Below are 6,549 nucleotides of genomic sequence, written 5' to 3'. Positions count from 1 at the left end.
TAATTTCTGTATGTTCTTTTCTCTCTAACAAATGCCAAGTTTCTGTTAACATTGGAGTATTTAGAGTTTTTTTAGCAACATATATTCTGTATAATATGAAATAACTAAGGTGGCCTTGGATATAGGAAAAACTTTTGATATGATGATAAACAATTAATAAAATAAAAGATAAAAGCAATTAATAAACGATAAAAATCCATTTGCATCCTGTTTAATTTTATTTAATTTTTTGGATTAAAATGTATTATTCCAGTCCTGATTGAATATTTAGTAATAGTATTTTTGATATACAGAGGAACTCATCAAATATGGCAACAATCTTCTTTTATAATTAATTTGGATTTGGAAACTTATTAGGCAATCTTGTAATATTCAAGGTATATAAGGAATTGACCTATTTTTATTGTAGCTCTCTATTAAGGTTTGTGGAAACTGCCAAGCAATAGAGGAAATATTGTGAGTATATATTAAATTGATATAAATGTAATATTTTGGTAAATGAGATTACTAATGATATATGGTACCTAGCAAGGTTTTGTTAGAATTTTGTTACACTCTATTATTATCTTAATTTACAGTTTTTAGAGACAGCTAAAACTGAATTTATGATATAAATGCTGGCTCAAACTATTTGTGTCTAACCATGAAATACCAGAATAAAAACAAAGAATGTATGAAAACAAACAACTTCCATGTTATTTTTTCAAAATAAATTTTAAGATTGTTTTAGCACCTTTAAATTAAAACAAAGTAAAACATGGCTTTGGTACACAAACCACTCTTTGGATCTTCCAGAGAAGATTCTGCTAATGGAAAGAAGCTTCAGTAACCAGTGCTTCTAAAGCAAGTATCCTTTTTTTCTCTCAACAACAGCACCTAACAATGAACCTTGATTTCATTTCACTTTGTCTCTTGCTTCTTGTTCAGAAGCCGAGGTGCCGAGGTGGCGCAGTGGTTAGGGTGCAGTACTGCAGGCCACTTCAGCTGACTGTTATCTGCAGTTCAGCGGTTGTGATCTCACCGGCTCAAGGTTGACTCAGCCTTCCATCCTTCCGAGGTGGGTGAAATGAGGACCCAGACTGTGGGGGCGATATGCTGACTCTGTAAACCGCTTAGAGAGGGCTGAAAGCCCTATGAAGCGGTATATAAGTCTAACTGCTATTGCTATTGCTATAGATTAAGATCTAATATCTGCAGCTCCTTTGAAAAGTATTAAAAGGTGACAGGACAGTTTGAATCTTGGTGTAACCTGATGAAATGAGAATAGACTATGCTAGTTCCACAATGTCCTTTCAATGGATTTCTGACAAGCTGAAGGGTCATGATGCAGCATTTTTCCTTTTCCTTTTTAACTCTCTTAATCTAGACTCAAAAATAATTTCTCTCTTTCAGTAATCTGTGGCTTTCAACTTGTAGAATTTACTGTATCCACTACTGGCTGGGCATTGGTGTAAATATAAATAACATCCTCATTTCTTTCCTTTTGTTTTCTGATTAAAAGTATCTTGCCTACATAGTGAAATAAGCCAAATTAGATAAGCAGAAATAATAGATGCTGGTGATACAAAGTTATCAAAAAGAATATGATCAAATATTTGGGGATTTTTTAAATAACTAGATGTAGTACTCTCAAAGAGGATAACTATTTTAGATTGAAGCAACAAATCGCAACGGACTTGATGAAATGGGAAAATCTACATTTATGAACGATTGGGAGAATCTCAACAATTAAAATGAACATTTTACCTAGAATCTTATACTTGTTCCAGACAATCCCAATTAGGTTGGGAAAAGACTATTTGAAGATCTAAATAAAATGGTGTTGAAATTTATATGGCAGGGGAAAAAAGCAAGAATAAAACTTAAAGTGTTGCAAGACGCTAAAACAAGAGGAGGGTTGGTCTTACCAGACTGGGAGCTATATTACCAGGCAATAAGTCTGATGTGGATTAAGGAATGGATAATGTTAAGAAATGTTAGGCTTTTGAACTTAGAGGGTCACGACTTGCTGCTGGGATGGCATGCATTCTTATGGTATAAGGGAAACAAGGCACATGGTTACTTTAGAAGACATTATATAAGAGAGGCTTTGTTATTAAACTGGGAGAAGATTAAGAAATTGCATTATTTAAAAATTACAGTCTGGATATCAACCATTGAAGCCTTTTCATATTCAATAATATACAAAAAGGAACAAACTGTTAGATATGCTGAACTATTAAATACAGAGGATGAACTTAAATCCATTCAAGATTTGAAACAGGAAGGAATTGAAATTAATTGATATTCATATGTGCAAAAACATTCTAGATACAATGAAGATTGAAAAATGGAGGGTTTTTATGATAAAATGACTGGATTAGATAAAATCTTAACAGCTACTGATGAAAAAGTAATTAAAAAACTTTATGGGTACCTATTAGAGGTGAAGCTACAGGAAGAAGAAGTTAAAGAAACTATGTTAGCTTGGGGGGGAAATTTTGGGCATGGGATTGACCTAGAGAAATGGCAAAAACTGTGGTCTCAAAACTATAAAATGACAATGTCAACTGCATATAAAGAGAATTTGTATAAGATGTTTTACAGGTGGCACTTATCCCCAACGAGAATAGCAAGAATGTCTAAGAACAAATCCCAAAAATGCTGGAAATGTCATCAGACGCCGGGCTCATACTACCACATGTGGTGGACTTGTACTGAAGCTAAAAGATATTGGACTAAAATTCACATGTGGTTGGAGAAAATGATACATAAACACATAGTCTTAAAACCAGAACTTTTTTTATTGGGAATCATACCAGAAACATACAATAAAGACTTGAAATATTTGATTGTAAATGTTTTAACAGCTGCTAGAATTGTATTTGCAAAAAATTGGAAAAATGAGAAAACACCAACACAGGAAGAAACTATTCGGAAAATAATAGAATGTGCTGAAATGAGTAAACTTACATTTGAAATTAGAGAAAAGGAGGATGAGCAATTTTATAAGGTTTGGGATTTGTTTTACCAATGGTTAGATAAAAAAACCTGGAAATGAAATTGTTTATTTATGTACTACCAGAAAGTTATAGTCATTGTTCTGAAAGTGTTTTGCTATGAAATAGAGTGTTTGATCATATGATTTATAAAGGACAATAATGTATTTAATGTATAAGAGTGGGATGATTTGAACCCTATGTATAATTGAAATATGCTGAAAAGAATTTTATATGTTAAATGGACTAATGATGATGTAATGAATAATTGATACATATATGAATTGAAATGTTCAATAACTACTTGGATTAACAATAGAAAACTATTTCTGAAGGTGAATATGCCACACTATAAGTATTGTATACTCTATGGATGATTAATATTAGTGGTAACCTGAACACATAATGCTCAACGATAATGATGCATTTAGTTATGTTTGATGGATAACCAATGATCTTATTTTTAATTGCACAAAAGTTTGTAACCAAACGAAATGCTTGATGAAATTGAGGAAAGTTTTTTGTATGTGTTGTTTTGTTTTTGTTTGTTTGTTTGTTTGTTTGTGTATATATAAAGAATATGAAACAAAACAAAATTGTTAGAGGATAAAATGCCAGGCAATTGCTAGAAGGAAGCCAGCTTAGAACCATGAAAGTTAACTTATAAAAAATAGCCTACAGAACTTTGGAAACAAAGCAATATTTCGCAATGCTTTTTTTTAACTGAAAGTATTTCCCAAGGGGAATTAGTTTAATTTGAACTCATGCTGTTCCTGAATCTGTAATGACAATACGACAAGATTAGAACTGTTTTGGCAGATTGATTAGGTAACATTTGCGGGACACACCTATGCTCTGCAAATATATACCCCCTCTCTGCCTTTTTTGGGAGTTGTGTACAGATGAGATTTAGCCTGAGCATCTCACGAATTTATCATTGAAAGACCAACTTGTAACCTTCACTTCTCAATTATCATGTGGAGAAGACTTCAACCACTAAAGTAAGAAGTACCTGTGAAGAACTGCTGCATTACCTGTAAGAAGCTACTAATTTACTATCCAGTGATGTAGCCTCTTTTGATTACAATGTAGTGCGACTCATCCTTTTGGTTTGGTGCTGCTCCTGTTGAACAGATCGTATAACACATACACTGTAATTAAGTTAACCGTGAATCTGAATGAAACACCTTTTGGAATTAAGATCAATTCAAAGCCCAAAGGCCTTGATTGTTCATAAACAATTTTTAAGATATTTTTAATTCTTTTAAAGGTGAGCTTTTTAGAACCAGGGATACCATAGGAAATACTGGGTCAAAGTCAATTGCATCATCTGAAAAGGTTACCTCACTGTGTGTTGTGAGTAGGAACATGGCCTTAGTCCCCTTCCCTTAGAGTGGGCTAAACAAACTGCACAGTTGCCAATTATCTCCTCTGCCTTTGTATGAATTCCATTAACCTATCAACTAATTATTCTGTTTCTTCATGACTTTAGCTGTGTAGTTGTATAGTTTTGTAGCTATTTGGGTGAAAACCCGGAGCGGGCTCAATGCTACTATCAGCTTGTATGATAGAACATACTGTAAGTATGCAGTTCTGTGAGAACTGCATATTCTGCCTTGCATCAGGCATTCTTTGCTGCCTCCTCACCCTGCTGATGAAGCTAGTATCACCCCAGTAAAATTTATAGTGTGTATTAAAATTGGGTGTATCTTTTAAACCCTCTCTTAGCTTCATTGCTACTATTGTGGAAAAACAGACAGTCTTCATCTGCCCAGTTTTCCAAGAACAGATCTGAACTGCCTTAGTGAACAGGGGGATGCAACTGCACAGATAGCTTTAACCTATTGCTGAGTCAATAGTTGATTGGCCCATTTAATTTCACCTGAGCAAACTATTTTTTTTCTGATTTACTCATCTTCTCAGCTGCAATCTGCACATTATCAGCATACAGATTTTTGTAAGAGGCATTCAGCTGTCATTGTCTGGCAAGTCCCTCCATTGTTACATGCTATCAAAAGTTGAATGATTAGAGACCCAGGTCAGCCTGTCTCAGTTTAGAAAGAAAGTAAAGGTCTGCTGAGATCAGACATACAGAAGATGGAATGTCACACAAATCCCTCCATATATCCCTGAAAGATATTCACCGAGTCCTCCTTACCCCGGAAGATCCATGTCACAAAAAACATAGTTAACAAAATTGCTACTTTGTTTTTCCTTATTGCACAATTTGAGTCACAACCAATTAGTCAAAGTGCATGTGCGTATATATGCATTATAAAATTCACAAACCTCTTCATATGAGTTCTGGAAAGATTTCTGTCTGTACTTTTGAACTCATATTTTAACAAAAGATCAACACAGAAAGTACATTGAGGGAGAGCTTCTTATCAAAAAATATTTGAAAAATGAATCCAATTTCCTCTGAAGATGTAGAGTTAACCTGCAACTTTAAAAGCTTTGTCTCCATACAAGACATGCTTGCAATTCTTCTTTGGATTCCAGTGGACAGAGAAAAAGGATCAGGACCATCCAAGTAAATGGCAGTGTCTCACTTGGGATGGGAAGAGATGAAAAGGACCTGAGAAAGGCTGACAAAGAGTTTGGAAATGAACATGTAATAATATGACTGAGGAGACTCAGATTCATGAGGCCAGGGCGGAGAAAGTGATATCTATGCTGTCTTGAGGAGAGAGATGAACTAGAAATCTAACAATATGAAGAAATAAATATGAGTCTGTCTGAATTTTAATGAAGAAATTCACACTATCATGGAAGGCTATGTTACCAGTTCCTTCAATTAGTGCATTAAATCGTTTCTCTGACATCTCTGATTTTATTTATTTATCAGAATCTTTCACTCCTCTTTATCAAGTACTTTATCAAATACAAAGTAACTCAGAGTAATGAACATACATAATAGCAATAGCACTTAGACATATATATATATATATATATATATATATATATATATATATACACACACACACACACACACACACACACACACACACACACACATATATATATATATATATATATATATATATATATATATATATATATATATCAAAATACCAGCTTCAATGTTATAAAAAACTCCTTTGTTTAATTGTTTTTAAAATGGCGATTTTATAGCTTCCGCATTTGCTATAACGATATATCTCCAACTTCCTGGCACAGAATAAAACGAATAACTTCTCACAAATTAATTAGCTCCCTTGAAGATCTTTTCTTATCAACCCCTAAAAATTTACTGAAATTATTTTATCTGAAATCAACGCGAGCAGAGACTTTGTTTGCTTCCTTTATATAATGGCACCAAAATCAAAGTTGGGGAGACGTCCTTTTAGCAATACATCTCAGGCATTTGCTACAAAGTCACAGCCTTTACCTTCTACGCCCCTTACTGGAGATTTGTTAACGAAAGAATTTCTTTTTGAGACTCTTAAAGAATTTAGGGAGGAGATGAAGCAACTTATTACAGACTTATGTGATAAGCTTGATACCAAGATTGCTCAAACAAAGGAGGATATGGTAGGACTTGTAACTGTATTGACAGACTATGTTGCTG

The sequence above is a fragment of the Thamnophis sirtalis genome, unplaced genomic scaffold, assembly GCF_051295495.1.
Source record: "Thamnophis sirtalis isolate CommonGarterSnake01/CBP01778 unplaced genomic scaffold, rThaSir2_p1.2 scaffold_12, whole genome shotgun sequence".
Classification (NCBI taxonomy): Eukaryota; Metazoa; Chordata; class Lepidosauria; order Squamata; family Natricidae; genus Thamnophis; species Thamnophis sirtalis.
The sequence above is the reverse complement of the archived record's forward strand: the minus strand, read 5'-3'. Positions refer to the sequence as shown.